This window comes from Vipera ursinii (genome assembly GCF_947247035.1).
Source record: "Vipera ursinii genome assembly, chromosome: 2".
Taxonomy (NCBI): Eukaryota; Metazoa; Chordata; class Lepidosauria; order Squamata; family Viperidae; genus Vipera; species Vipera ursinii.
The window spans coordinates 276,751,475-276,774,451 of record NC_139513.1 but is presented as its reverse complement, the minus strand read 5'-3'; positions in this window follow the sequence as shown (position 1 = coordinate 276,774,451).

Sequence of the window (22,977 nt, the reverse complement as noted above, 5' to 3'; positions counted from 1 at the left end):
GTCCTGGTGATTTGAACTCGTCTAGGCTGGACAGGTGCTCACTTACCATTTTCTTGCCTATCTTAACTTGCGTTTCTATTCTGTTTTTTATGGCACTGGTTTTGGTAGGTTGGACTGTTTTTTCCCTTTGTGTAAAGACAGATGCAAAAAACAAGTTAAATAGTTCAGCTTTCTCCCTGTTGCTTGTCACCTTCTTGCCACTTTCCCACAGTAATGGACCAATCATTTCCTTAACTGTTTTCTTGTTTTTCATATGTTGAAAGAAGCATTTTTTGTTATTTTTGACTTTGGTCGCAAGCCTTAGTTCATTTTGAGCCTTAGCTTTCCTCACTTCATCTTTGCAGGCACGGGCTATTTGCTGATATTCTGACTTAGTTATGTGCCCCTCTTTCCAATTCTTATACTTGTCCTTTTTATCTTTCAATTTATCAGAGAGTTCTTTATGCAGCCATGCTGGTTTCTTTTGAGAGCTGTTATTTTTCTTCTTTGTTGGTATTGTACTAGACTGGGCCTTTATTATCTCACTTTTCAAAATTTCCCAAGCTTCTTGAGTTGTTTTCCCCTTTAGGATTCTCATCCATGGAATTCTTCCCATGGTCTCTCTAAGTTTATTGAAATTAGCTCTTTTAAAATCCAAGACTCTAGTTTGGCTGTGTTCTATTGCTTGTGCCTCCAGAATGTTGAATTCCAATATTGCATGATCACTTCCCCCCAAGGTTCCTGTGGCTTCGACACCTTCTATCATTTCATCTCTGTTTGTGAGAATTAAATCCAATATGGCTAACGTTTAAGTTCTATATGGTATCTTCTCTGCCAGACTCTTGGGGAAAAAATAATTAGTATCATGGTTATTTGTTTGATTTGGAACTGTTTTAAACTTCTTTTACAATTATTTTTAGTTTGCTAAATTACAAGCACAATAGTGTGCTTGCCTCCATATCCACATAGCCCTATGTTCCAAAAATTATTTTCCCATCCCATATGTGGAGGGATTAAATGCAGGTATTAGGACATTCATTGTTATGTTACATGAATTATGTGAAGTGAGAATGAAAATGAAAATATGTGCAGCAAGAATGAGTTATGTTTTACACACTGCCCCTGGAACGCTGTAAGTCTTAAGTAATTGTCAAAATTCATGGCTTGGGGGGGTGTTTGCTAAGTTGCATATACCAGACAGATAATTCTACGATAGTGAAACTTGTATACCAGAATAATTACTAAACTACAGAGGGAAAGTACCCTGTGTAAACTTTTTTTAAAAATTGGAGCAACATAATTTGTGCTATGAACATTAGAATAAGGACATGTTTAGTTGGAGTTAAAATTAACAGCCAATCCCAAGGGATTTCCCAGTCCTACTCATTTCAATGGAGATTAGCTCTCTCTTTGAAATCTGGTGGATTTTGAATTGTTTAACTATGATGTTCTCATTGCAAACATTAGCATTCTGTCATCCTCTACATAATTACAGTACATTAAATTTGAAGGGGGAACACAGAATCAAAAGATTCTATAGCCCATTAAATTCTGCTTGATATTATCTATGGATATTATCTATGGCAACTGGAAATATGAGAGTGGACAAGAAAGTCTTAATGACATTAGATGCTACTGTAATCAATGTCATCTATTGTATTAAGCTATGGTTTGCTTAATAAACTACCACTGGCTGGGTTTCATAAAATGCGAAGCCATAAGTGATGGCTTCCAAATTAGAATGATCACCTAATAGTTAGAACAAGGTATGAGCCTTATCTACAAAGCATTCCTGTGTCTCTCAACTAGTTTCAATGCACAACGTTCTCCCACTGCAGTGCAAAAGTACAAAGAAAGTGAAATGTGCAATTCTCTGACACATCACAATGAAGCAAAAAAAGCATCTGTGCTGGAATTGAATACCAAAACATTATTGGATCGCATTTATTTCAATAAAATATAGACCCCTTCACTTAATGCAATAAATTTGCACTTCAGTGCCTTTTCACCAAAAAGTTGAAATAAATTAATGGTAATATTGACTACAAGCTTATTTCAGCAATTATTTATTTTCTTAGAAGAAAAACATCTCTTTTGCAACTGAGTATATTGCTCCATCTTACTACAGTTAGATTCACTACTGTACTTTCAATACTTTTATATAAGTTCTTCTGGATGTCCTGGGAAAACTAGCTAGGAATGGGGGAATTGCAATTTAAACAGCTGGAGGATGCCAAGCTGAAACAGGAATACAATAAAACCACTTCTTTATGATCTCAGACAAATAAAGTTGGGGAAGGAAACGGTATCCTATTGGATTAAATACTGCTTTTCAATGATTAATTTTACTTCTAATTCACAAATCTCTTTGAAATGTGGTTTTTAAAGTCCAGATTCCCCATTAAGAAAACAAAAGTGCAAATACTTTGCAAAAATTTTTTTTCAGTTGCAAACAGTAACCCTTACTGAATGCAAACACATATATTGCCTCTAATTTCTTAATAGCCATGGATAGCTTTGTTTCACTTTCTTTTAAAAAAAGTATTCAACTTACACTTTTTTCTCTGAGAAGTCAGTTGTTCGAATAATCCACTTCCTGCCTTGCAGTTACACAACGTACAGATGCCAGCTTAGTCTGCACAGGTGGTTTTTTTTGAGAGAGGGATACCTGCAGAGTACAGACCAAATAGCTTGTGTTGCTTTCTGATAAGTTCACCAGGGCTTAGCAGAATATAACAATGCTTAATCCTCATTGGCTTTTGCCTGCTGAGCACCAGGCTGTTTCCTTGACAACAAATTTGCTGTTGCTACGGCATTCTCAGCCACATGTGATGTCAAAGTTTGATGTCAACATAAAAGAAAATTCCCTCCTGTTTGCAAATCAGCATGTGATAGGTCAAAAAAAAATGTCTATACAATTGTGACTTGCATCAATGAAAGCATAATTTCAAAATTTTCGGGAGCAATCATTCCAGTCTCTTCTGCTTTGGTCAACCCCTACCTTGAATATGGTGTCCAATGTCCACAATTTAAGATTTTTTTTAAAAAAAAATTGAAAATGTTTGAAAAAGACCACAGACGGTCAGGAGGCAGAAAACTAAAACCTACAATGAAACATTGAATAAGCTGAGCATGCTTCATTTTGAGAAAACCTGACTACAAGGAGATGTGACTACACACCTCAAATACCAGAGGTTATATGTTGCATAGAAGAGGTTAAAGATATATTCTCTCTTATCCCAGGGACAAAACAAAGAATTATGATTTGAATTATAGGGAGGGAGATTCCAAATAAATGCTAGGGAAAAAACTTCCTAACAATAAGACCAGTCTGACAATAAGACCAACTATCCATAGAAAAGATGGCCTCTTCTTCACTAGATTTGTCCGAGCAGTTGGTTAAACAGATTGGACTCAGTGGCTTAAATAGCCCCTTCTGTGGTTTTATTTCTATAGTTCTTGGCACTTTTAGACATCACCAGAGAAAAATGTTGCCTGGAACTCTGGAAAATACCTTTTACTGCAAGGGTTTTAACAACATGTTATGTTTTCTTTGCATCAGTTTTGGAGAAGAATTTTGGTTTCTGACCATGCAGTCATACATGTATTTATTCATAAGTAAATCCTAATAAGTTCACTAGAGATGAGCACTGGCCCCTAGAATCGGAAATGACTAGCACGCATGTGCGGGGGAACCTTTACCTTTACCTTTAAGTAGAAAAATAGGGACCACTACGGTGGGAAGGTAACAGCGTTCCGTGCGCCTTTGGTGTCTAGTCAGGCCGGCCACATGACCACGGACACGTCCTCGGACAAGCACTGGCTCTTCGGCTTTGAAACGGAGATGAGCACCAGCCCCTAGAGTTGGAAACGACTAGCACGCATGTGCGGGGGAACCTTTACCTTTTATATGATTTGTCCACTTCTTTTAATTTCAAAAGCAATGAAAAATTAGATGAAATAAAATGCTGATACACAAAAAAGCAGTAGAGAATGAAACCAAATAGGGATCAGCTGACTTTTCAACCCTCCAGATGCAATTTTTTTACGAGCTCTTATTTTAAGGTACTCTTGGTGTTCCCATGAAGGGCATTTGATTTCAGCAAGAGATCTCAGTTTTTTCATTTTATCCTTTCCCCAAATGGATCAAATGTAGATACCAGAAGATTCTTATTCTGTTTTCTTTTTTCTCTTTATTTCCTTGCTTTTATTGATATCACTGACAGATGATATACACTGTATTCTTCTCTCTGTGTAACTTGTCGTGAGATATCAACCTATTTATTTATTTTATTTTATTTTTATTAAATATGGCCTCCCAACTCACTTATGATGACTGTGGGAGACTTACAGAAATAAAATCCCAATACATATCCACTAACATGCGTTGGGGAAGTATAATAGGAAAAGTAACACAGGACAAGGCATACTTTGGGGAAAGGATTTATGAATTGTCTGTTTATATGAAAATGTATGCAAAATGCATCTTTTTGTGAAAACGTTTTAAAAAATACAAAGTGATGTAGAAGTGTTACAAAATAACTTGCATTTATAAAAATAAGAATATTATAGGAAGCAAACAGGATCTATTTCTAGTTTTCAAAGACTTTTCAGAAAAGCAGCCTTTAAAATACAGACTCAGGCGCCCACACACTGTCTTACAGTCAATGTACTGTGTTATTTTGTTGTTAATGAAGTCCTTGTTTCTAGCTCCCATCTCAGGCAAGTGTATATTTATTCATCTAAAATTCCAGTTAACCACTCAGCAATGTTAAAAGATGACAATGACACTTGACAGGGTAAAAAGAAACATTCAGTATTTCTGTCTAGATGGGGAACAATTAAGACTATACACAATCCTCCCTTGTGTGTGTATTCAAAGGATTAACAAATGATCCAGTAAGATCCTCCTAAAGGTGCCTACAAACAAGCTAGATGTGAAAATATCAACTCAGAATGGAAGTCTGTTGTTTTTTAGATCAGCATGAGTGCCTAATTGTTAGAAATGTCCTTGCTCTACTAAAGCAGTATTTCTTGATTCATATAAATACAAATGGAAAACAAATCAAAACCTTCCAATTCCCCTAATTTTTTCAGATTTTTATTTTGCTTTGTGTTGTATTGGGGTGTTTAAGGGTTAAATAACATTTATTTTCTCTTTATTTTTGCAAAAACAAGGTGGAAAACAATGCCATTAAAATCAGCAATTTTTGTTTATTCGGGTACACTAGGGGTGACCAAATTCAGTTTGATAGTTGCAACATGGCTTGTTTTTAGTTTAGCGTGATGGGTATACACAGCAACTATACTGGTCTGCATGAATCAAATAAATATAGCTTGTTTAACAATCTGTACTTAAAACAAGCCATGACTTAGTGTGGATCCAGACAATGACTCATAGCTTCTAAGATACTTTTAAAGATGTAAAAAAAACCTAAACAAAACTTTTCAAAATGGTTGGTTTTATGCTGGTGTGCTCAGAGCTGGATTAAGACCAATCTAAGCAGAGTCCAACAATGCTGCCCCTCAACATTAGCAAAATTGTCACAAAAACAAATGTGTTATCTGACACCATCAAACCCAAATGTTAAACTTTAGTCACTCACTATGCCAAAGAAAATGTTTTTAACAGATTAAACACAAATATGGCACATAAGAACAATGATCAAAAAAATTGACGAAAGTTGCACGTGGCAATGTTAGGACCACGACTGCTATGGGAAAAACCTATGTGGTGCCCCCTTTCTCTTGATGCCCTAAGCACATGCTTGTTCTAATCACTGGTTAATCCAGGGCTGACTGTTTTCAAACAAATTATGGCACAAACAAATGTAGACAGGCTCACACCTATATTGTTGTTGTCACATTGCTTTAAATAGAGTGCATCATTTTAAAAAAAAATCATCATTTTTCTGGAGCTGCTGCCATTCTTCCTCATTGAAGGGGATACAAACCCAGCATAAAATAATTCAGTTTTATCTGGATTCACACAAGTCCAAGGTATGTTTTACTAGGCAATTTGAGTCTTATGGTTTTAAGAAGTATAAAATCCAGGCCTTATTTCAGTTGGTATATGAACTAAGGCATCACATGATATAATTGCTCAGGCACAGTAATTATATTTTCTTCGCCTGCATATAGGGTTACCAAATGATTTCTACTGGGTGCAAATTAAAACCCTTTACCTTTACAACCAAATACAAAAAACATGCACAGGGTCATACCTTTCCAAACTGCTAGATCTAAAATTAAGGTTATTGTAAAGTTTCCACCTCATTATTTTGGTTGTTTCAAATTTAGAATAAGTGGCTGAGTGCTACATCTGGCCTTCTGAAATCTGGGTCAGCTAAAATACTGGACCCAAATAAGATTCTGGGTTTTTTTTTTAGTGCTTTGACTGGAGAAAGGAAAAGAAAAATCCATGCACTCAGGATTATAAACATCTGATTTAGAGCACAAGCTCTAGCCAGCTGGGGCACATATCCTTTTAGAACACTTTGTGCTGATGCAAGAAAGAATGCCAAAAACAACTACAGACCACGATAAAAAAAGGTCACCTTAACTACCTTCTACAGCAGGGGTGTCAAACTCAATTTCATTGAGGGCCGCCTCAGCATTGCGGTTGCCCTTGGGGCTGGGTGGGTATGGCCAGGGTGGGCGTGGCCTACTGGGTGGGTGTGGCTAGAGTGTGTATGGCCTACTGGGTGGGTGTGGCCAGCTCTACATCGTTCACATCAAGGGTGCCTATGGGGGCCCGGGCAGGAGTGGGACAGATCTGAGGGTCTCTGGCAGAAGGAGGGTCTCTGGGCCAGGGCCAAAGCAGTGGGGGCCATTCTCTCACTGTTTCCAGGATGGCTTCGCGGGCCACATGAAACCACTTCGCGGGCCGGATCCGGCCCCCGGGCCTTGTGTTTGACATGTCTGTTCTACAGGGACACTGATTTCTCTTGGGGACAGGGACAGGGCTCTGGTAAAATAGTTCTGGACAGAGATCTCTATATGGCACAAACATCACGCATAAGCTTTGCTTGCTTGTTTTTTTTAACAGAAGGTTGAATTCTGCATTCTGAAATGTAATACAGGAAGTCCTCAATTTACAACTGGTTGTTTAGCCACAGTTCAGAGTTATGATGGACTCCCCAAAGGTAATTATGACCCAGATTCGACATCCACTCTACTGGTCACATGATCACATTTTGAGTGCTTGGCAACCAGCTCAAATTTACAGTCATTTGTGACATTCCGCGGTCATGTGATTGTGATTTACAAAGTTAATTTCAGGAATGTAGTGTTTGTTCCTGGAAAAAAAAAACACCTGACAGTGAATAATGGGTTTGTTTAGCGACCTTGGTATTTACTTAACAACTGCTTTATTTCATGTCTTGGTGTTCTGCTCTGCTAGCTTTCTGCCTGTCTGTCCTACATAGTGGCTGTTACAGTCCTTATACTGTGCATTCTGGATGATTCCTGCATCTTCTTGTACTGGATTTTTTTCATTTACTTAAGATGTTTTGGATGACTTTAGCTGCTTTGTGTATAAACCGATTGTTTGAATCTATATAGCATAGAAGAGACATTATTTACATTTCACATAAAAAAATGCTAAACATCTTTTTTAACAATGGTCAACATACCAGTGAATGACTTGAAATTTGGCTGTAGAAAAAGAGGAGTTCTGTAAAAACCAGGATTTTACCCTTGTTAAAAGATTTTCTGTTTATTGCAGGCCAGTCTCCAACTAAGGACAATGACCTCAAGTATCTTAAGCTGGAAACTACATTTTTCATGCTTGAACTCGGGATTCTGTTGCCCAGAGCCTTGGGCTGTCTTTCGCTGGAGAGCAGAAGTGAAGAGAGAATCATGCTGGTACAATATGTGGCAAATCTCCAATAAATGGATAAAAATTCTCCCCTGGAAAGTTCGGCGGCAAGGAAATTGGCAACTGTGAAAGCTGATCGAAGGTGGAAAATGAAACCAAGGAAAGAAGAGATAAATAATGAGGGATCAAGACATAGGGAAAGAAAACAGGAGTTACTGTAGATACTGTATATGAGTTAGACGGGATCTATTGGGTCATTTAGTCCACTCCTCTTAGTGCAGGAATCTACCAAACCAACCCTATCCAGCCAATATTTAAAAACCTTCAGAGAGAGAGAGTTTATCACCTTTCTAGGCAAACTGTTCCACTGCTTAACAACTCTTATTGTCACAAATGTCCTCCTAATATTAAGTCAGAAAGTTCTTTCTTTTAATTTCAGCTTGTTGGCCTTTTCTTCCAGTTTCAATAGAGGACAGATCCATGTCTTCTAATATGGGACAGCATTGTACTGTAAATGTTCTTATTGAGATCATTTTTCTTCTTAATTTTCTCTTTTGCAAGCTAAATATATCAATTTCCTTTAAATATTTGACAAAAATTCCTGTCCCTTAGCAGCCTAGTAGGAAATTTTGAATCTGTTCCTATTTGTCTACATTCCCATGAAAAGTGGGCACAACGTTTAAAAGAGTTGTCACAGCAGAGAATAGGTCTGTTTTTTCCCTTTGATCTGATACTATGCTTCTGCTACAACAGCCCAATTCTGCACTGGTATTTGTAGAGCTGCATCATACTGCTTGATCATGTGTAGTTGGTATTCTACTAATACTGAATCCTTCTTATACATTTTGCCACTAAGCTAAAATTCCCCAATTCTACACCACTGCATATTTTCCTATCCAAATAGAGTACTTCATATGCCTCTCAAAGCTGAACAACAACCTGTTGAGTGTAACCCAATATTCTTTGAATTGTGATTTTTGTCTTTTAAGACAACAGTCAATTCTTTTAACATATGTCCTCTGCAAATCAAGCCTCATTTGCATTCCATCCTCTAGGACCTTCATAAATATATTGAATGGCATTTGATGTAGATGATGTGCAGGGGACCATACTAGATACATCCCTGCAGGATATTATGAAACCATTTATAGGCACATTTTTGGCAAGATTGCTTAACCAGATTCAAATCCATCCAACTGCAATACTATCTAGCCCAAGTGTGTTTTATTTGACAGTAAGGATATTATAGGAGACTATGAAAAATACTTGACTAAAATCAAAAAACACTACTTCCTTAGCATTCTCTTGGTCCATTAAATTAATCACTGGGTCATAAAAACAAATAAGGTTGGCCCAACAGACTTCTTCTTGATAAATCCAGGCTGGTTCTTAAATAATAATAAGTATACTTTTGTAATTGCTTGCAAGCTGCTGGACAAATTGTTCTAGCACTCTGCCTACAGATTAAAGTAACCAATATGTAGTTTCCCAGTTTCCCTCTCTTCTCCTTTTTGAATCTTTAGGATTATGTTTTTCTCCAGTTCACCATATTTCTGAACTGATTAAACTGTGGTTGGAATGTAGTTTCTTGAGTATCACACTAGCAAGGCTTGACAGTCAAGTTTTCTCAATCTAATTATCATTACTCCCTTACCTATATTACCGACTTTTCAACATTTCCATATATATTATGATGATGATGATGATTCATCACATAGTCAGTCAAATATTTAGACTGAATTTGGCATTATTATCCACCTAGGTCCATCCCAGGGAGATGTTGTTGATGCTGTTAAAAATATCACCCCAGGATGTAAGCTGTTCCAAGTAAAGCTGCCTTAAGCAATTGACTGGTGGTGATTTTGTCAATGCCAATGGTGTTCAAATGGTGCTCCAGTTATTTTGGGACTGCATCCAAGGCACCTAATACTATTGGTACTTTTTGTTTTTTTGCTTGCTTGTTTATTTATTTAGCAATAGTCATTCTACTTCTGTTTGCAAATCTCTGTATTTTGTGATCTTTCTCTAATTCTTTCTCTTTTTTTCTGCTGTCTCCAGCTACTGCCATGTTCACGATCCAGACTTTGTCTTTCTTACTGACAGATCAGACAGATCTGATTCTTATCTGTTTGAATTCCTGTCCTCCTCCTCTTCCTCCTCCCCCACCACCAGCAGCAGAAAATCATAGAGCTTTTGGCCTCTGAATAGGAGGCTGCACCTGCTACATTTCAAAAGCGAGTGGGAAATATTTAGGAAAATAAAACAAGAATAATATAATCATTCTTCCTTCATTTTACTTTTAACATACCTAAAGAGACTCTATTGTCATCAATTTCAGCTCACTTGGTACTTTTACTTTCCTTACTGGGGCATAGATAGTATCAGGCCATCTGCCTGTGCCTTTCCTCTGGAACCCAATCCTCTCTTTATCTTCCCAAGATGAAACTAGTATCTCTTTTTCACGTTTCCCCATCTCCGACCTATCCCATCTATCCATCCTGATAGCCTCCAGTGGCATAATTATATTTTCTAAACCTAGTTATAAACAGATTTAGACAGGGCTTTTTTTCTAAAAAAAAAAAAAAGGTGCCGGAACTCTCATCTTGTTAATCTTTTATTTATATAATTTTATTTATATATTTATTTATATAATTAAACAATTATATATTCAATTCTTAACATACATTTGATTTAGGAATAGCCTTGGTGGAGCAGTGGGCTGATGCCTCCTTAAGTAACACCAGCTGCCTGCAATTAGTGCAGGTTCGCATCCCACCAGGCTCAAGGTTGACTCAGCCTTCCATCCTTCCGAGGTAGGTAAAATGAGGACCCAGATTGTTGGGGGCAATAAGCTGACTTTGTAATAATGCCGCTTGGGGTGTGTGTGAAAGCCCTAATAAGCAGGCATATACATAGAATGAAGGCTACTGCTAAGCTTGTAAGCTGCCCTGAGTCTTCGGAGAAGGGCGGGATATAAATGTAATAAAAATAAAAATAAAAAATATTGTATTTAAGGCAAATGTTCATAGAAAATTCCAAACTTTTGTCCAATTCTCATCTGGCAAATCTTCTTGACTCTTTTCCTTGCTCTTATTATCTATGGCCGAATGTCGTCCTCTGAGTAACCACAGATCAACGTACCGGTACTTTGAAGGATCGAAAAGTATCAGAGGTGGTCCGACAAGTTTGATAACAAAAGTGCTGAAATTGTCTTAGTCTTTAATGAAGCTCTTGTTGGGGTGGCAATTAGATTCGTGAAAACCCATGTTCACATTCACTTGAAGAAATAGAAATGGTATTCAGAGTCTGTATCAAATGCAACAGTTTTTCTGGATATGTCTTTTCGAGAACATAGTCACGGAATCCACGAATCACTTCTCTTTCATTTAGTTGCAGTCTGATTCATAAGTTTCTAATTTCCACTTCTCCAAATGTCAGTTGAATATTAACATGTTCAGGCCAATGTTTCTGATCAAGTACGCAAGACCATCGTCTTTGCTATCAAGTAATCTTTTTTCAATTGACTCTTTCAATTTTGTATAAAATATACTTTCGTCAATGGGAGGATCCTTTTTTGAATCTGTTTTGTGAAGTAAAACTCCACGAAAGCGAAGATCACTTACAGCAGCAACAGCACATTTATAATAGGGCCCAGAGTTCTTTCTTCTTTCTTCAAAAACTTGTACCAGTATTTTTATTTTCTTATTTGCCTTATACAAGTCGATGTTGCGGTCCTGTAGATCCAAACTTAAATCTGACAATTCTTGGAGAGCGTCACACATCAATCCTAGGTCCAATAAAAATTCTGTAGATGTTATTTTTCTTTTCAAGCCATCATAAGTGCATTTATCATTTTTATCTCTTGTAGGATCGTGCATTGCTTGTTCAAAATGATACACAAGGGATTCAAAATTATTCTATGCAGCCAAAACTGTACGCAAACTAGATGACATCCATCGGGTACTTAAAATTCTTCCAATTTTCAGCAGCTCAGTGCCCAGTGTCGAGCCCCGCGGGCCCGACGCTCACCGGCGCTGCGGGCTTGACAGTCTTCGGCACCCACCACCTGCTCCGGCACTCACCGCCTGCTCCCACTCACCATCTGTTCCAGCAAGGCCCGGCTGCGGCGGCGACGGCAGCCTGCTAGACGCTGCGCTGGGCCCATGGCCGGAGCTTCAGCGGTGCGCGCATGCGCTCTGCGGCTCGACTCCACCCTGCCGGCTACGGTGGCCTCGCAGGGCCTTGGGCCTGCAACAGCTGTGCCTTCGCTGGAAGCGTCGGGGAGAGGAATGCCCACCCTGCCGGCTACGGTGGCCTCGCAGGGCCTTGGGCCCGCAACAGCTGTGCCTTCGATTCCTGGGCCGCCGGCGGACCTAAAACAGCGAACTGAGCCGGAACGGGGGAGCGAAGCTGTTAGGTCAGGGAAGAGAAGCCCGGCCGGGGCTCGCTGGGCCTGCAAAGGGGGGGGTGAGCAGCAGGGTGGGGCAGCGCTAGAAGCGTCAGGGAGAGGAATGCCTGTTCTGGGGACGGGTGTGGGGGTGGCATCTGGCGGCGACGGGGCGGATGAACACGAGGGAGCTCACCTGGGGGGTGGAGGGTGCCGGGTGTCGGGACGCATCACAAAGGGAGGTGCTTGGGAGGAACGGATCTTAAGTAGAGGAGGGGCGGATGTGGGTGCGGCCGGGTGGGCTGTGGGTGTGTACAAGCAGCATGTATTTAACAGCGTTGGGTGCAGGTAGCAGCCAACGCTGGCTTTGTTCCTTTTGGAGTTTGTTTGCTTTGCTCAATAACCCGTTCCTGAGAACTCAGCACTCGTCTCGGTTGCTTGTTTTTCCTGCTCTCCGGACGAGGTTTGAGACCCAGTAATTCCGCACATGAATGCAACTCTCTGCTATTCTTTGGTAAAGCATGGTATATGATATGGTCAGTCTTGTCGACGTCATCTGGGAGGAATTTGATCCTGTGACTCCTAAGGAAGTGGACAGGATTATGAGGAGGTTGAGCTCCTCCACATGCTTACTGGACCCGTGCCCTTCCTGGCTGGCTTATGCAGCTCAAGAGGGGACACGAGGCTGGTTCCTGGCGGTCATCTCTGCTTCTCTGAGTGAGGGTCACTTCCCCACCGCCTTGAAGGAGGCGGTGGTGAGACCTCTCCTCAAGAAGCCCACCTTGGACCCATCCTCATTGAATAACTTTCGTCCAGTCTCCAATCTTCGCTTCCTTGCGAAGGTTGTTGAGAGCGTGGTGGCGCACCAACTTCCTCAGATCCTGGATGAAGCGGTTTATCTAGACCCGTACCAATCGGGCTTCAGGCCGGGCTACAGCACGGAGACGGCATTGGTCGCTCTGATAAATGATCTCTGGAGAGCCCGGGACAGGGGCCATTCCTCTGTCCTAGTCTTATTAGACCTCTCGGCGGCTTTCGATACCATCGACCATGGTATCTTGCTGCGACGCCTCAGGGGACTGGGAGTGGGAGGCACGGTTCTGCGTTGGTTCTCCTCCTTTCTCCAGGGTCGCTCGCAGTCGGTGCTGGCAGGGGGACAGAGGTCGACCCCGAGGGCTCTCTCTTGCGGAGTCCCTCAGGGGTCGGTCCTCTCGCCTCTCCTGTTCAACATCTACATGAAACCGCTGGGCGAGATCATTCGCAGCTTTGGAGTAGGGTACCATCAGTATGCTGATGACACCCAGCTTTTCATCTCAACTCCAAACAACATCAGTGATGCCCTCGACGTGATGTCCCGCTGCCTGAAAGCGGTCCAGGAATGGATGGGGAGGAACAGGCTTCAACTGAACCCGGACAAGACTGAATGGCTGTACGTACTGGCAAGCCAGGATACTCAGAACATCCCATCCCTTAACATCGGGGACAAGTTACTACCCCGTTGATAGGGCCCGCAACCTGGGTGTCCTTCTAGACTTGCAGCTCTCCCTGGAAGATCACATAGGAGCTGTGACCAAGGGGGCCTTCTCCCGGGTTCGACTAGTTCGCCAACTACGGCCTTATCTGGACCTGGATGCCTTACGTACAGTCACCCATGCCCTTGTGACCTCTCGCCTAGACTACTGTAACGCTCTCTACATGGGGCTGCCCTTGAGATCCACTCGGAAGCTTCAACTGGTGCAAAGTGCAGCGGCACGGACACTCTTGGGAGCCTCCCGATACTCCCATATCACACCTCTCCTCCGTGCGCTGCACTGGCTTCCAGTTGCCTTCCGTGTGAAGTTCAAGGTGCTAACAATGACATACAAAGCCCTACATGGCATGGGTCCGGACTACCTACGGGAGCACCTTCTGCCAATGTCAGCACCCCACCGTCCTGTGCGCTCCCACAGAGAGGGCCTCCTCAGGGTGCCACCGCTCAAGGAATGTCGGCTGGTGGCCCCCAGGGGGAGGGCATTCTCAGTGGGTGCGCCAGCCCTCTGGAACAGCTTGCCAACCGAAATCTGGATGGCCCCCGACCTCCGCACCTTCCGGCGCGACTTAAAAACTTACCTGTTCCAGCAGTCCGGCCTGGCCTGATAGCTCTAATTGGGGTCCCAGTTTGTTTTTACTATTGTTTTTTCACTATTGTTCAATCTGTATACCTACCTTATTCTGTACACCGCCCCGAGTCCCTCGGGAGAAGGGCGGTTTATAAAAACAAACAAATAAATAAATAAATAAATATACAGTTTATCAATAATTTCCAGTTTTAGCTACAGTGAACAAGCAAATTACACTAAAGCTAAATTTAACGTTACTTGTTAAAGATATTTACTATATTTCAGAATTATTTTATTTTATTTTATTTTAATTCCATTTATATCCCGCCCTTCTCCAAAGACTCAGGGCGGCTTACAAGCTTAGCAGTAGCCTTCATTCTATGTATATGCCTGCTTGTTAGGACTTTCATACACCCCCCAAGCGGCATTTTTACAAAGTCAGCTTATTGCCCCCAACAATCTGGGTCCTCATTTTACCTACCTCAGAAGGATGGAAGGCTGAGTCAACCTTGAGCCTGGTGGGATGCGAACCTGCACTAATTGCAGGCAGTCACAATCTTATTCCTATTCAATTTGGCTGATTTTAAAATGTGATGTAAAATCATAAACACATAAAAAGAAAACAGCAAAAACAGCTGCAAATTAAATCAACAGTTCTATGCTTAGCAACATTTCCATTTAATCAAAGTCCTTGCTCTTTCCAAATCTATTTCAGGGTTTACTTTCTATATACACAAACAATGGGAAATGAGTTTCTGGGCTGGTTCAAATTTTTTACACATTCCAAAAATTTCAGGTAATGTATCTGTTCCATATAAATATAAAAGCATGATAGGCTCTGTATTTGTACAATGGCCGATTATCTCAGTGTGCAGAAACGTGGATAACTACAAACAGAAGTTGCAAGCCCTCTCCTTGACTTCAGAGTCATCCTGGTGAGATAGTCAGCATATAAATTTAATAAACAACTTTTTTTTTCAAATGCCCCTATCAGGAATTGAATTTGAATGAAGTTTCAGAAAAGCAAATGTTCTACTGAGGCAGGCCATAAAGAAAGACACAAAGAATACATAAAAATGCTGCATGTCATAAAAGTGAGGTAGGACATAAAAGTGAAGCATGAAGAAAATGCATGTATTAGTTAGAAGAAGAATAAGGAAATGGAGAATGCCAAACCACAAGTTCAACTGTAGGTCACACCTCGTAGGCCAGCACAAAGTTTAGTTACAGCTAACCACATACAGTATGTCTCGCTTGTAGCTAAACCCCAAATGGAAAGCTGGAAACTTAGATGCTTAGCAAGACACCGGTGACCTTTGCTAGATAGGGTTGCAAGATATTTAGCTATACTTCAGCACCGCAAAGGGGGCTAGGGATGAGCTAGAACTCATGTAACCAATCAGAGCTCATAAGTTACATTTCCGTGTTTTGCTACTTGTGGAGACTATATATGTACTTGCTTTTCCATGACAAGGTGTTCAGACATTGACATTGCTTTTTGTTCTGAACCTTTTGCGCGCAAAATAAAACAAACTTCTTTTGATTCCGAGGTCTGAGTCTCTTGATTCTGCAACATTATGCTGGTGGTACTAAGCTCCCAAAGATCTAGCATGGGATAAATGAATTCTTCCTAATAAAAATAACTTCCTGCCTTTTTCTAATCATCATTTCTTCGCTACAGCAATTTGAAAAGTAAAACAAAGTGAAACAAACCACTACTCCCTCCATGCAGGGAAAATTTCCTTGAGTGATACTTGGATATCCTATTTGCAAATAATATCTTACTTACCTAGTTGAGATGGTGTAGTTGGGGAGCAGGGAGGAGTGCAAAATTCCTGCCTTTGCTGCAAATTGCCTGTGCAAAATTTGCCTGTCGGGACTTTAGACAAGCTCAGCAGCAATTCCTATTGGCTTCCAAAAGCCAGTAGCATAGCTGACTCAGGAATTCTGGGAATTGAAGTCCACGAGTCATAAAAGAGCAAAGCCTGCAATAGGCTTAAGCCAATAGCAGCAAAGCTTGTGCAAAAGCTTTTTTTTTTTGCAAAAAAAAGTGCCGGAACGCCGTTCTGAGCGTTCTATGAGAAAAAAAGCCCTGGATTTAGAATGAATATGTTTACAGAGGCGGTCCTGCCTGTCTTGCTATTGCGAAAGACAATTATGGTGGAGTCCATTTTTCTGTTTTCTTGTATAAAATAGTGTCTCCTCCATATTCCTATACACAGCATGACCAAATAAGACCTTAGTTTTCTAAAAGCAAGTCTGCATTTTCCCCTCCCCTCCCAGTTACTTCTTAATAACTGTTTTGTCATGCAGCCTAGCTCAAGACTTTTATCATGTTCTTTTAACTCGTAAGGCCAGCCTCTTGTGGATGAGCTGGTATTGTCTCACATAATCTTTTGATCATATTAGGACTCAGCATGCTTACTGTCCTGTTCTGTCCAACCACAAAATTGAAATATGTAATCCAGGCACACACAAACCAGAAAAAAGGAGGATTGCTGAGTTTCTTGCTGGACTGAGATAGGAGATCTGCTTTTTCCTTTTTTAGGCTCAGCTATTAAAGAAAGGATTTTGTAAAGGTTTCTTTTAAAAAAAAGTTTCAAGGAAGGCTACATTCTAGTTTTTCTCCATTTAAAAAGAGAAGACCAATTTTAACCGACTAATGTAGTCCAGCATAATACATCTCCTCCTCTCTTTTAAAATTAACATTTTGGAGAATTGTTGAATCAAATCAAAGTGGGATATTTTCATTATCCTTCACACCCAATTCTCATACTTCCTTCTCATCTCTTGCCAAATTGAAATTGTGGGGACAGTCTCCCTACTGCTTCTTTCCATCCCATTTCTTCTTCTTCCCTGCACCATCCTACTATTTATTTATTTGGGAAATCTACTTGCCACCCATCTTGTAGCCAACGATACTGGGCAGCTAAAGCCTCAGTCATAGAATCATAAAGCTGGAAGGGACTTCAGAGTCTTCTAGTGTAATCTCCTGCTCAGGGCAAGAGATCTTGCACCATCCCGTTCAAATATGTCAAAGGACAAAGAGATAGGTTGGAATCCATCCTCAAAAAAGAGCACCATCTTTCTCAGTTGGCAGCTGTCCTTTTTGCTTTTTCTTCCCATGGAACAGAAAGGTCCCAACTATCCTCTGGCTGCCCTGCTAATATCCCTTAGCCTTTTTTTTACCTTTTCCAGATAGTAGTTGGAGGGGCATCCTTCAAAAAGAAACAGTGGCTTGTAGTTCTCTACATCTCTATATCCTAAAAATTTTCCATTTTGAGTGGCATTGTTGATGAGCAGTGCTTGTAATGCCCATGCCTGCCTTCCCTCCCAGTTTAATCAAGGGAGATAAACATGGCATTTCCTAAATGTTAGGAGAACTGTTGATGGTACACTGACATCCATGGTTGCCAACTCCCATTCTAGAATGTAGTTTCTAAAAGATTCTGGGAAATGTAAATAGCTTTGCAGCATTAATATGGTGTGTAACGCATTTGTCATTGCCTACACTACTCTTGCTTTGCTCACTATGTATGCTTTTTAGACAACATGTGAAAGCCGTGAACACTTAAGGATAGTTTCAAGTTATACATATAGACCACATAATGCCAACAATTCCTTCTTCAGCTTGCAAATATGTCTTTCTCCATGCAGCTGAATGTACGCTAGATTTGATGCACCTTTTCCTTACCTTCAATGCAGATGCCCCCATTTTCCTCCCTGTCGCTGCAAGCCTATGAATCTGGGTACATTTCACTGAACTTAATATATCTCACATCTGAGTGCAAACATATTGCTTCATTCTATTTAAGAAAGACAAAGAGCTGGCAGAGAATAAATGAAAAATTATAGCTGTCAAAATATTGATGAAATTATTCACAGCTTGTGAAGGAACACTTTTTATTTCTAGAGGAACATATGGATTTTCACATTCCCAAGACTGCTTTTTGTGCCAAAAGCTTGAAAAAGGAAACTATAAACAGCATGGTCCAGGTCATTGTAATTTTAAAAAGCATCAACCTAGGAGGAGAAATATTTGAGAGGATTATGTGGTATAATAATTATTAAAAAAGGAAATATAAGGAGATTTGTACTTTTTCCTTAATGGCAAAACATCAAGGATCATAAAAGGAAATGAAGATTAATTACTGTAGTGCTTTATTAAGAGACAAATGTATCCACTCTGTTAACAAAAATTGATGAGTTGTGGTATAAATTTCAGGTGATGACCCAACAAATCATGTCATTGAATCTTTAGATTCAGCAGCTCATCTGATTCCAACTGAAAGTGCTGCAACTTCCCCGTAGTGAAGTATCTACTGTTCTACTGTTCTATGTTTTACTATATGTAAGCTACTCTGAGATTATTGGCAAGTTGTAAAGACCCACCTCAGCTAACCGCCCAAGAAAGCAGAACTCTTGAAACAGGCATTGTCTCAAAAGGAAATTTTATTAGGAATTAGTGACAGTAGGGAAGTCAAGTCGAGATCTGGGGAAAATCCTGCTTAAACGATATAGTTAAACTAGCAATCTTCCTCCTCCCACAAAGTCATAATGTCCATTTGAAATCAAGCCAATCCACAGGTGGCACGATGTTTAGGTAACTGGCACAACTGGCGTGCATCTCAAGGTCTTCTCCAGTTTCGTTTCTCAGTAATTGTCTCCCTGATAAGGGAGACACATTCTTCTCTCAAGTGGATAGAGGCGGGAGAGGAAAAGTAGAAAGCGAAATTTATCCCAAGCGAAAGGAAATCTCTCCCCCTCCCAGTAGAATGGCAGGCCCCAAACAAGAGCACATATGCAGGGAAAACAAAAAGGGTTTGGGTATCTGACACAAGTACAGTGTCTTATGTTTTAAATACAAAAATGTATAAAATACAAACGTCCAGCCATTGGATCGGGCAGCTGAATCTGAGGAATCAGATGAGGAGGAGGGGCCTGGAGTGACATTAGAGTCAGAGGAAGGTTCTGAGGAGCTCCAAGACTTATAGTTGGACGAGGAGCCTGGCCCCTCTACTCACGCTTAGGCTGAGACACAGCTGTGCTGTGAGCCAGAGTTGGACAGTGATGAAGAACAGTTGGGACAAATCCAGGATACACAAAAGCGCAGGCAAGAGAAGCGAGTACGACAGAGGAACGCAATGTTGCGGCTCCAAAGGCCAAGGAGAAGGCATTAGGAAGCCACACCTTGGCTAAATTATAAAAGGGAAAGTGTGGGAGGTGCTGGTTGCCAAAGGCAACCTTTCATGTTGAGGATCAAGTTTCTGTGGACTATATTCTGTGGACTATATTGTTTGCCTTGAGCATTGACCCAGGTATGTGAGAATAAAAAGGGTTGATTTTTCTTGCGGTTCCTGCCTTTTTCTTGGATGAAGGGTTTCTCCTTGTGAGCATAACAAGGACTCATGTAGACTGGGATAGAACACCCAGTCCAAGACTGCTCTCACTTTCTCTGGATCCATCTCTACCCCCTCATTGAATATATGATAGCCCAAGTAATTAATACGATCTTTGTGGAATTCACACTTTGACAATTTGGCATACAGTTTGGCAGAGTGCAGCTTTTTTAGTACTGCTCTGACCAGCTTAATGTGTTCATCTTTGGTTTTGGTGTATATAAGGATATCATCCTGGTAAACCAAAACCCTTTTATACAGATGCTCACGTAGAACTTCATTGATCAATTTCATGAATACTTGTTGTCCAAAAGGGAGAACTTTAAATTGGAATCAACCCAATAGGCAGTTGAAGGCATTTTCCATTCATCCCCTTTCTTTATTCGTATGTGGTAATAAACTTCCCTCAAGTCTAGCTTGGGGAAAAAATTTCCCTTTATACAAGTGCGCTAACATGTTTTTCATTAAAGATAGTGGATACATGTTTTCCACACACACAGCATTCAGACTCCTATAATCTATGCATAGACAAAGAGAGACATCTTTCTTTTCTCTGAATAATACAGGGGCTGCTACTCAGGGTCTATAAAACCCCGCTCTAAATTCTTTTTGATAAACTTTCCTGGTTCATCTAACTCCCTGGGAATCATAGAGTATGTTTTTGATTTGGGCAGTTTCACCCCTGGAATGATTTCAATAGCACAGTCTGTGGGCTGCTGAGGGGGGAGTTAGTCTGCTCTCTGTTCGCTGAACGCTTCAGCCAAATCTCAGTATTCCATTGGGAGGCTTTGCAGGTCTGACTCACTAAAGGCAGAGGCAAAATTGTGGCATAATCCACATCTCCTGCCATTTTCTTTGGAGATGGGCAGGGCTTCCCCCTGTGGGAATTAGCCAAGGCAGTCCAAAAACTAATGGCCACTCCATTCCTGGTGCCAGGTCCCCTAAGTCAATATGTAAGGATCTGGTGGCAAAACTGGCAGGAAATACCCCAATAGCTTCAGATCTCCATCAAACGTCACTCTGATCAGAATCGGTTTCACCTTGGCTGGTTGAGGTGGTCTGCCTCTGGTTCCTTGAGACGGACGGCCTCGCTGTGGTACTGCCTCTTGGTCTCCAGCCACTGCCATCTCTCAGACCTCCGATTCCTCTTCCTCCAATTCACTCTCTGCCTCTGCCTCCGATTTGGGGCATTCTTTCAGCTGCATCTTAAATTCATTGAGGGACTTTTTCACGTACTCCATCACCACTTGCATCGTTCCCGATTTTGATTCTTCCTTTTCTCCATCTTTATTAAGGGGGTAGGTTCTGGATTTTTTTCTTTGCCTTTTTCTTTCCTCTACCTTCAGTAAGGATGACTTTTGGGGCTTTCTCTTCTGATCCTTCTTTTTCCCTGACCCTGAGTGACTATCTGGCTCGAACTTCTTCACCAGAAGGTCCAGCTTCTTCCAGGCCCCTGGAGAGGCTTTCATCTGGTTTCAAGCAGAGATCTTCAGTCCATTTCTCTGCCTGGAACTCCTCCATGTGGAATTCAGTTGTGACTCCCCCAGTAGAGCAGCAGCTTCTCTGGGTTGAGTACTATGCTGATTTCACCTTATGTAAGGATCCACCTCAGCTAACCGCCCAAGAAAGCAGAACTCTTGAAACAGGCATTGTCTCAAAAGGAAATTTTATTAGGGGTTAATGACAGTAGGGAAGTCAAGGTGAGATCTTGGGAAAATCCCGCTTAAACGGTATAGTTAAACTAGCAATCTTCCTCCTCCTACAAAAGTCATAATGTCCATTTGAAATCCAGCCAATCCACAGTTGGCACGATATTTGGGTAACTGGTACAGTTGGCGAGCATCGTTTTGTTTCTCCATAATTGTCTCCCTGATAAGGGAGATATATTCTTCTCTCAATTGGATAGAGGTGAGAGAGGAAAAGTAGAAAGCGAAATTTATCCCAAGTGAAAGCAAATCCGTCCCCCTCCCAGCAGAATGGCAGGCCCCAAACAAGAGCACATATGCAGGGAAAACAAAAAGGGTTTGGGGATCTGACACAAGTACAGTATCTTATGTTTTAAATACAAAAATGTGTAAAATACAAATGTCCATATTTCACAAGGTCTTAGTAAGAAAACAGAGTTGTGCAATGATGCTAATTCAAAAAAGAAAAAATGATTCAGAGAATGGGTGAGCACACCTGTTGTAGATACTTGAACCTCCTTAATCCACATGTATCATTACTGTGAAGCCAGAAAATGATGCAGCTTTAAAGGCGTTACAAACAGGTGCAACAGGCATGCCCATACATTTCTCCTACAGATCCAGATCCTTGCACAGCTGTAGAAACAGTATCTAATGCAGCCCAGAATTGAGAACACTACACAAGGTGTGTAGTTACCTTACAAGATCTTTAATCCTAGGGGGTTCTATGTCATTGCAGCTGCAAGCGGTATATCAGCTGTTTAAGGTAGTCCAGACAAGAAGGCACCAGCCATGAGTATTAACACTACTTTGATTGTAAGATTACAAGTAGCAGAAACTTGCTAGTCTGAAAGCGCTTCTCCCTATTTTTACTTTCCAGAAAAATAGGGAGGGTCCTTCTGAAATGCTTTTTCCCACAACCTTTTTCCTTCAGGGGACTGATGATGGTTGACTAGGCTGCAGCTCTCCCTCCCATTTTTGAAAGTCAGTCTGACACAGGGGTCCTCAAACTTGGCCCTTTTATGACTTCTGGACTTCAACTTCCAGAATTCCTCAGCCAGCATGCCTGGCTGAGGAATTCTAGGAGTTGAAGTTCACAAGTCAAAAAAGGGCCAAGATTGAAGACCCCTGGCCTGACATAAAAGGTAAAGCTAAAGGACTCCTTGCACTAATCGTTGCCAACTATGGGTTATGTGTGTTCATCTCTGTTTCAAGGGCACTGAGCCAGTGCTGTCTGAAGACATTTCCATGATCAAGTGGCCAGCAGAACATCATGGAGTGTTATTACTTTCCCACCGAAGTGGTACCTTTTGTCAGCTGGAAAGCCAGCAGCCCAGGTTCAAGACCTGAGCCATGCGACGGAATGAGCTCCTGTCCTTGCCCCAGTTACTGCCAACATAGCAGTTTGAAAATATGCAAATATGAGTGGTTAAATAAGTATCAGATTCTGACATACCATTGCACAATTGCCCCCTCCCTTTATTTCTGCTTACATTTCTCCCTTCCTTATCTAATAGTACAAAAGAATACTGGGAGCTAGAGCAGTTTTTTTCTTTTCTTTATGAGTTCCAGTTGCGATGAGAGGTTGAAGACTCCTGGGAAATCACAA